Consider the following 10,159-nt stretch of genomic DNA (forward strand, 5'->3'; position numbering starts at 1 on the left):
ATTAAATTTAAAAAATTAAAATTAAATTTAATTAAAAATTTTAAAATTAAAAATGCGCCTTAATATCTTGATTTCAAGCAACAAAAACTTTCAGTTTAAACTCAAAAATATTTTTATTAATTTTTTATTACAAAAAGAAAGACTAAGTCTGAATTCGCGGCAACTCACTTCAATAAATAGCGACAGATCAGCAATAAAAATCTTGTATCTTCTTCTTTTTATTTCATATCAATTTCATTCACACAACAAAGAAAAAAAATTAAAATATTCCGCCATAAAAAGTTTTTTTTTGCCAATAAAAAGAGAGCAATAACAAATGATTTACTGCTCAAAAATGCTAATTTTTGCAGCCAAAAATATTTAATGACATCGTCCATTAGAATTTTTTACCTTGCCTCCCTCGAAGCAAGTATAAAAATCGATTTCCGACGAACAAATATCTTTCTTAATACGACATGACCTAATTTAATGACTGATCTTAATCGGGTCTTGTTTTATCAACGAAATACAAAAAAATGTGGCAGATCCGATAATTTGACTTTACCTTAATGAGAACAATTATTCATATTTATTGTCGCGGTATGTCGGATTAACGATTTTTTTTTGTTTGTCGAATTTTTCGGAGGAAGTTGTCAAAAAATGAGCAGTGAAACTGACAATTGACTGTTAATTTATTTAAATCTTGTTGCTGCTGCTTGTTTTTTCAGGTGTTTAGATGATTTTTACATACAAAAAAATGTTTTACAAGTTAATAATTTTTAGTTTGAATTAGCAAAGAAGCGATTTTCAAATTTTATGCTTATTAAGAGTTTTTTTTAATTTTTTTGTATTCAAACTAAGTTAAAACTAGAAATTTGCGCATTTTTGGAAGAAAAAGCTTGTAATGAGTTTTGGAATAATTTTATCAAAATATTTCCTAAAAATTTTTAGAATTAATTTAAATAATTAAGATCTTGATTTGAAAATCCATACAAATTTTGAAATGGTATAACTCAAGTTTTGTTTCAAGAATTTCATTAGAATTTTTTAATTTCGTCAGTTAAAGCTATGAGAAGGTTTATGAACAGATGAATTAAAAAAATGTGTGGAAAAATTCGTGAAAAATCAAGAAAATATCGTGTAATATTCATTGCATACCTGCTATTCTACTTATTTTGAAAATTTGAAAAATTAGTTTTAGAATAAATTAAAAATTTAAATTAATAAAAAACAAATAAAAAAAGTTATAAAAAAAATTAAAAATAAATAAAAAAAATTATAAAAGGAATTTAGTAAAAAATAAATAAAAATTATTTTAAAAAAATAAAAAATTTTAAATTTAAAAGTATTTTTTAATTTTAATTTATTTATTAATTTTTTTTATAATTTAATTGTTTAATAATTATTTATATTTTTTTTTATTTATTTTTAAAAAAAAATATTTAATTTTTATTTTTTTTTTTTTTGTAAAAATTAAAAAAATTTAATTTTTTTTAAAAAAATTAAAAGCAAAAATCTATTAAAAAAAATAAAAAAAATAAAAATTTTTAAATAAAAAAATAAATAAATAAAAATTAAAAAATACTTTAAAATTAAACATTTTCTTATTTTTTTTCAAATATTTCGTAAATATCATTTATTTTTTTATTCTAAATATTTTTTTTTCAAAAATCACGTACAAGCAACCTCTTGAACTTTTCTCAAATCTTCATGCAAAAACTATTTACGAGAAAAAAAAATAGAAATCACCACCTGCCGTCATCAACAACAGTCAACAAAAGTTCTTCCAGATTATTTGCCGAGGAATTGCACATGATTAATGACAATTGCTTATCTCTTGCGTCGTATCCTCGTGTCTTTCTTGTCGCTGTCATTACTTGCCTGCCATTGTTACGTCTTCACTTCTGCAGCAGCATCCAGAATTACAGCTGAACAACATCTCACATCATTAGTCGCTTGTCGTGTAAAACAACATCATTAATATATTATAAAATGTTTGTTGTTGAAGTTTTTTGATCGTTAATTCTCTCTTTCACTCGAAAATGGCTTCTTAGAAACTAGACCTCCCGAATTCCAAAACTCGTGATTGTAGAAAGTGAAACAAAGAAAGGGAAAATGCGATAATAAATGAGTTTTGACAGTTTGACACAGATTTTAAACACTTGCATGCGACGTTCTTGCCTACTAATGTGTCTAAAATGACTGACAAAAAAATGAAATGCATGCAGTGATTATAATAATCGCTTACAAGACAACATTGATAATGAGATAAATGTTTTTTTTTAGAGAAATCGAAGAATGTGTGGGATTTTTAACAAAAAAAAACTAAAACTAAAAAGTTAAGAAGCAGTGAAGCTGTGATCAACAAACAGCTGGAGACGCCCTTCTCGTGAACTTTCAAAAAAAAAAAAAAATAGATGGAAGGTCTTCACAACGCCTTGCTTTCGATCATTTTTGTTTTTTTTTTAACTACAACAAAAATCGTAAGGAAGACATTTTTGTCTTAATTTATTTTTTAAATTCCTGAACTTTTGAACTTTTTGTGAAAAAGTTGAAATAGCAGCAACAATAAATGATTTAAACATTGATTGCAGCAAATAAAACAGAATTAAAACTTTATTTAACTCCGATGGAATGGCTTGATGAATGTAACTGGGAGAAACACACATGCAGACGAAGAAGTAATTCATTTATTAAATTTTATCAAGATGTTGAAATATTTTGAATTTTCATGGATTGTGCATACAAATGTGGAGCTTTAATCAAATATTGGACTTTAGAAGATTCGTTTTTCGTTTAAATAATTTTCTGAAGAGAACTATAATTTTTGGATTTAAATTGAAAAATTGGGTAAGTAACTAAAATTTTAATTTTTTATGTTTCTTGTGATCAAAAAAAAAAAAAAAATGATAAATTAAATTAAAAATAATTTTAAAATATGAAATTATTAAATTTATATTAAAATTTAAATCAATATTAATAAATTTGATAAAAAAAAAAATAAACAAATGTTATATTTAAAAAAATAAAAAAAAAAATTGAAAAATTATTTCAATTAATTTTTATAAGAAATATTATTTTTTAAATTTTTAATTATTTAATTTAATATTTAATTTAATTTAATTATTTAATAATTTAATTAATTTAATTTAATAATTTAAATATTTAATTTTTATTTAATTTTTTTTTATTTTTAATTAATTAAATTTATTATTTTTTTTTAGTACAAAAATTAATAATTTTTGTATCTATATAAATTTTTAAAATTTTCTTGATTTTTTCCTAATTTTTAATGAAAGGTTTTAATTTTATTAAATTTTCTAAAAAAAAAATAATAAATTTAATTAATTAAAAATAAAAAAAATTAAATAAATAAATAAAAATTAAATATTTAAATTAAATTTTTAAATTAAATTAATTAAATAATTAAATTAAATTAAATAATTAAAAATTAAAAAAAACAATATTTCTTATAAAAATTAATTAAAATAATTTTTCAATTTTTTTTTTATTTTTTTATAATATTTTTTTTTTTAATCAAATTTATTAATATTTATTAAAATTTAATATAAATTTAATAATTTAATTTAATTTAATGAATTTGATTGTTTTAAATTTTTAAACAAAATTAACTTTTCATAAACATTTAACTATTTTATATAAAATTTCCCTAAATATTAGTTCACTCAAGTCAAATTTATCTCAAAACCACATTCAAACGTTTCTTTCAATTAGTTCTGCGGCAAACCATTCGCCTTCAACTTCTTGATCTGCATCTGACAACGCAACACTTGCAATTAGTCAAACTCAAACTGTCTATCCATAAATCGCTAAATATTCCCTTTTATCATCCGAAACACTCTGAAATTTTGTTTGTTTTGGATACAGCTGCTGCTGCTGCAAGGCGAAACGTGCAACGAGGAGATAATTTCTTCCTATGCACCAAAAATTTATCTGCTGAAAGTAAATTTATATCACAATGTAAACAGTTATTTCAGATTATCTTGCTTATTTACAATTGCTCGTCACACACAGCCACTCATATACACTAACTCACTCGAAGAGTCAAAATGTAATTTATAATCATTTTACTTAAGTTATGTGACTATTTGCGAGATATACGAAAATGTATTGTGTTCATGTTGGCAAAAAAGGAGGTTCGAGAAGAAGAAGAATAACGTGATACTGTATCGCAATATATTTCTCGTGATAGTGTCCGCCGCCACTCAAGGGATGAGCTAAATTAAAGTGAATTATCATGTTTTGCAAGTCAATAAGATTTATCGGGAACTAGTTAAGTTAGTATTATGTGGTATGATTGCTGTTGTAATTGCCATAAAAACAAAGAGAGAAAATGGTAAGTGTCGATTTCTTTTGTTTTTTTAATTTTTTTTTAGATTTAATCAAAATTCGATGAAAAAATTCCAATTAAATGACATGTTTGGTGAGCTTTTGGTTCAACAACCGGAGAAATAGTAAATTTCTGCATCAGAACGAAGATGATGAAGCAATAATTTTTTTAATTCCAGGGACGTAGTATTGGAGGAGCAAATTACAGGTAAGAAATTATAATTTTTTTAATAAACTTTTTTTTTCTGTTTATTCTTTTTCTTTCAAGGTTTAAACTTTTACAAATTTTAAGGAGATTTAAGAAGCCCTGATGTTGCTCTTTGTTAATTTTTGTGTATTTATGTTTCCGGTGGCCTTCGCAAGAAGGATGCAGGACCTTTACTCTGAGAAGGATGACAAAACACTATGAATAAATGTTTTTTGAAAAGATGGGTTTTTTATGCCGGCAGATTCTCCAATGGCTTTTTCGCCCCAAATGAAAATTAGTTTTTATGTAGCCAAGGGTTTTAAACCTGTTGTTGCAATAAATAAATGAAAGAAATTTAAATGAGAGACAAGTCCTGCTCAATTTCATAGACGCTTGAAGAAAGTTGTTGAATATTCATGTAGCCTCGAACCGATAATTACTAAAAAAAGCCAATCATATTGTAACAAAAGTCCTCACCAATTTTATTTACGTTTGAGAAACTGAACATTTTTAGAAAAGTTAAGCGAACAGACAGCTTCCCTCGTTCGTTTTGGCGATGGTTAAAAAGATTTAATTTTAAGCTCGGACAAGCAACAATTTAAACTGTACATCTTAATTCCGGAGAATTGGATCAATTTTAACTTTTTTCGGATTAGAAACTTATCTTTGGTCTTTCATCAGGTCATGGATACGTATTTATTTTACGTTATATATTACGATTAAAAATTTCTCAGAAACATCAAGCAATTTAGTTCAAATGCAAAATGTATGAAGAAAAATGATTCAAATTTCATCTCATAAGATTTCCAAATTACAAGTCACGTTAAAAGAAATTTCAATCCAAGATTGCCCCCTTTAAAAATTTTTTCTAACTACATCACTGCTCACTTCTTCTCATTGTATTCTAATTCCGCGTGCCTCTTACACACACTTAAGGAGCCACTTACTTCACGAAACCGTTCTCAAAACTGTTTTGATTACCGTGATTATTGTTATCGTTCATTAAAGTTCTCTCAATCACCATACTTTATTACTTCTTCAAGTAAAATCGTAAAAAAAAAACGAGAAATAAACCTGAATTCATCTAGATTCCAACCTCACTAAAATCACCATTTAAAACACTTTGCGAATGTTCTAAAATAAAAATAAAAAGTCGACGCACCCCGTTTTTGCGACCCACGCGATGATATGGACCACAAACACTCAAAAAAATAATTGAATTTCTCGTCAATTAAGTCATTTTTTTTTAGAAACAAACAAAAAAAGTTAATGTCTCGCGTTGTGTAAAAGAGAACAACGAGAACACAAGTCGCATGATGATGAGACACGACACGGATTGTTGTTATTACACATTTTTTGTGTGTTTTTTTTAAACGTTTTAATAGTCGTTAGTCGACGGCACGTTGAATTTCTGCAAGAATGTTAAACACGAGAGAGAGACAGATGAAAGAGGATGAGGATTTGTACAAATATTTACACGTTGCAGGTACAACACGTGAAATTTTCTGCGACAACAATGTTTTCATTTTATTAAGTTTTTTTTACAGCTAAATTTAATGGAAAATTTAATTTAATGAAAATTCTCTGTGAGATACTTTAAAAGCACGAAATTCATTAAATAATAAAATGTACAAAGCAAAGAACATACTTCAGAATAGTAACACACAAAATCCAACCAATTTTAAGAGGATTAAATCTAAAATGCTATTTGGAATTATTTATTATCAATCGAGAGTTTGTCTTTCTCGTTTTGTACCGAATGAAACGTAGTAATAAGTACATTAAGAGAGAGAAGTGGGTGCACTGTTGCATTCCTCTTTTACACAAATCATCGCAAGAAAATAACTTGAGATAATTAATTTACAAAAGTAAGATACACTTTATAAATCAAATTTGCCCATGGACAACGACAAACAAACAGCCACTCGAGAAAGAGATTATAAATGATTGTGGCAACCGATTTAATGAATTTAAGTCTTTCAGAATGCCATGGAGATCGTAACAATTGTCTGGCCAACTACTGTGACAAAAAAAGGGAAAACTCAAAACTGACATTCGAAATAAACATAAATGGTGAGAAAGTTATCAAGTGGCGACGAGGAGAGAAAAGTACTTGGTCCAGTCAAAGTTTTAATGAAATTTATTTAGAGAACGGAAGAAGATGATAGTTGTTGAGGAAAAGTTCAAGATGAAGAAGAAAAAGTTTTCTGTTTCAGTTGAAAGAACTTTGATTTGTTTAAATAATTTTGCTGTGTAATTCAAATGTTTTGAAATGTGGTCAAGAAGTGAGAAATAATCAACCGAGAGAGGATTAGGAAAGATACTTTGTGAGGTATTTGCAAGGTGAGATTATCCTTCTACTGTTAATTTTTTCATTTTCTTCTTATTTTTGGATGGGTTCTTATAAATCTAATGCTTTTAAGATTCTCCTTCTCTAAGACTTTTTGAGTCTCTATGAGACTTTCTGACTCTTTTTTGAGACTTTCTGACACTTTTTGAGTCTTTCTAAGGCTTCTCTAAGACTTCATGAGCCTTTTTGAGACTTTGTAAGTCTTTCTGAGGCTTCTTTAAACCTTCTTGAGCCTTTTTGAGACTCTGTGAGTCTTTCTAAGGCTTCTCTAAGACTTCATGAGCCTTTTTGAGACTTTAAGAGTCTTTCTGAGGCTTCTTTAAAACTTCATGAGCCTTTTTGAGACTCTGTGAGTCTTTCTGAGGCTTCTTTAAGACTTCATGAGCCTTTTTGAGACTTTGTGAGTCTTTCTGAGGCTTCTTTAAGACTTCATGAGCCTTTTTGAGACTTTATGAGTCTTTCTGAGGCTTCTCTAAGACTTCATGAGCCTTTTTGAGACTTTATGAGTCTTTGTGAGGCTTCTCTAAGACTTCATGAGCCTTTTTGAGACTTTATGAGTCTTTCTGAGGCTTCTTTAAGACTTCATGAGCCTTTTTGAGACTCTGTGAGTCTTTCTGAGGCTTCTTTAAAACTTCATGAGCCTTTTTGAGACTCTGTGAGTCTTTCTGAGGCTTCTTTAAAACTTCATGAGCCTTTTTGAAACTCTGTGAGTCTTTCTGAGTCTTTTTTAAGACTTCATGAGCCTTTTTGAGACTTTATGAGTCTTTCTGAGGCTTCTTTAAGACTTCATGAGCCTTTTTGAGACTTTATGAGTCTTTCTGAGGCTTCTTTAAGACTTCATGAGCCTTTCTGAGGCTTATCTGAAACTTTCTAAGACTTTTAGAAAGCTCTTTAAATTGGAGTATCATTATAGGCTTGACTCTTAAATAACTCAGAGAATTTTCAAGATTCTTCTACGAAAAAAATTCTTTCGGATAATTGACTTTTATTTGCATTCCCATCATTTCATTCGTTATACTTTGTGCTTTAATTACGAAGTTCGTGCAATTCCGATGCAATTCAATAACCCACTTACATCAAACTTGTTCCTGATTTCTTGCCATTGCCTGTGATAAACAACGAAAAAAGCAGAAGCAACTTAAAATGAGAAAAAATATTACAAAACTGGTTACAAAAGTCTCCTTTTTATTTAATGTTGCGCTCTAAAAGCATGCCATCATCTTCATCAAGAATGCATGAAAAAAAGGAATGGATTAACTTTTAGAAGGAACTCACATAAAACAGATTTCTTTATAAGCTTCAGCATGTCCTTGTAATCCGATACGAAGGAACGAGATCAACTTGTTAGAGCTTCAATTAAAAAATTACGTTGAATAATCCTCAAATCGTTCAAATAACTAACGCCAAGTCAAGGTCATGGCTTGAGAAATTGGTTCAAATTTTATTTTTCTTGCGCTTCACAGATGCAGAAATCCAGTTTTGTATTTTTATTATCAAATGCGTTCCCTTTCACTTCTCCAGACAGAAACCCGTCTAACAAGGGAACTACGACAACGACGACGACGAAGAAGAAGAAGAAGTTCCGATAACGACTGCGTTCTTAACAAAAAAGAAATAAAACGGTTCAAGTAATTGAGAGAGAGAGAAACAAAACCAGCTACAAACAATGTACAATCAAGTTTAATGGAGGCGCGGCTCATTATGTTGCGAGTCATTTCGTGCGGAATGTTGACACACGAACTTAATGAAATTTCCGTGTCATCGTTCATGTCAAATTAAGAACAAATTTCTAAATGCACGCGTGCCCCGAAAATTACTTATTAATAGCAGATATTTTGTCAATACATAAATTTATGGTACTTATAGGGATGGTGCGCCGTACACCTGTCGCATCACATAATCATAAAATTCAGTATTAGTCATTCACGGGTTTTGCTTGTGGCATGGCATCAACTTATGCAGCAGCAGCAGCATCGTCGTTGTCGCTCTTGCCTGTGGTACAGCTGAATAATAATGCAGTTTATCATTCTTAAAAGGTGATTTATTTGTAAATTGCATGCTCTCTCGGTAAAAATTATACAAATTATAATTTAGTGTAGAACAAGACTTTGTACATGTGTTAATAGGCTCATTGTTTCGCATTTTTCAAGCTAAAAGGGGTTCGTTTGGTGAAAAAAAATGAATAGAAGAACTTCCGTCAGTCTGTGGAAATAATTTTGAAGTTTAGTGACATCTATTGGTGAGAAAATTTTCATTAGGTTAAAAATTTGAAACTAAACTTAACTAAAAAGTGCCATCTAGCGTTAATTTTTTTTAGAAAGTGTTAAAATTATGTCTACAAAATTCTATTTTCATAAATTTTTTAAAAAAATCCTTGAGTTCATTTATTAGAAAATTTTCTAAAAGCGCCATCTAATGGCAAAAATTTGCTTTAGGCATTTAAATGAATTAAAAATTGTCTTATAAATTTTACAAGAGTAATTTTTTCAATACAAAAAGACGCTTTAAAGAATTTCAATAAAGTGCCATCTTCTGTCAAATTCTATAATTAGCTTTAACTCAGCGCCATCTATTGACAAAATTGATCAAATCGCTTATGAAACTTTTCGTGGTTTTTTTTATAAGTAATTTTCACTAAAATGCGCTTGAAAAAACTGAATTTTAATCAACCATAATTTTTTTTGTTAAATTTTTTAATAGGTACTTAAGGATTGTCACTCGATTCGTGAGAACCTTAATAACCTAACAATTTCGATCACTTGAAAAACAGCCCTCAGGCTCTCCGTTCTTTTCTCACTCACTCACCTTCCGCAACAAAATTTAAATTGCATCTGTCATGTATTATGTTGCTCTTTTATGTCGCACATTATCTGCTTTAGTAGAGCAAAATTGCACGGCGGCGTCGGCAAATCAAATAAGAGAGAGACAGAGAGGTGAAGAGAAAAAAGAGGAAGAGTATCATATTAATAATAATGGTAATCATAAAACATGATTTTTTATTATAAAATATACAAAGTTCTGGCTGACATGCCATGCAAAATCTAAGTCATTGTCACTCGTGTTTACCACCAATTACGCTTGACGTTGATCTGTCACTCGCAAAAGTCCAATTTTTGTTTCAACGAAAATATTTTGACTGAGCCGAATGCATGAGGAGGAAGGGAAAGGTGTTGACAAGCTGATGGAGATGGAAAAGGCCGAGGACTTTTTGGCTCTTGCGTCACGCTTCACGCCCGAGTAAGCAACCTGATATTCCAATCAATTATTGCGTGCTGAACAATTATTTGTTTCTA

General features: G+C 28.7%; 1 long non-coding RNA gene across 1 annotated transcript; it reads left to right on the plus strand.

Annotated features, from left to right (window-relative positions):
• Positions 1-4,134: 4,134 nt before the first annotated feature.
• LOC134835127 (uncharacterized) lies at positions 4,135-5,119 on the plus strand. Its single transcript, XR_010162198.1, has 3 exons — positions 4,135-4,277; positions 4,377-4,537; positions 4,598-5,119. It is a non-coding gene; the product is annotated as an uncharacterized LOC134835127 (long non-coding RNA).
• The last annotated feature ends 5,040 nt before the right edge of the window (positions 5,120-10,159 follow it).

Source organism: Culicoides brevitarsis, chromosome 3 (genome assembly GCF_036172545.1).
Source record: "Culicoides brevitarsis isolate CSIRO-B50_1 chromosome 3, AGI_CSIRO_Cbre_v1, whole genome shotgun sequence".
Taxonomy (NCBI): domain Eukaryota; kingdom Metazoa; phylum Arthropoda; class Insecta; order Diptera; family Ceratopogonidae; genus Culicoides; species Culicoides brevitarsis.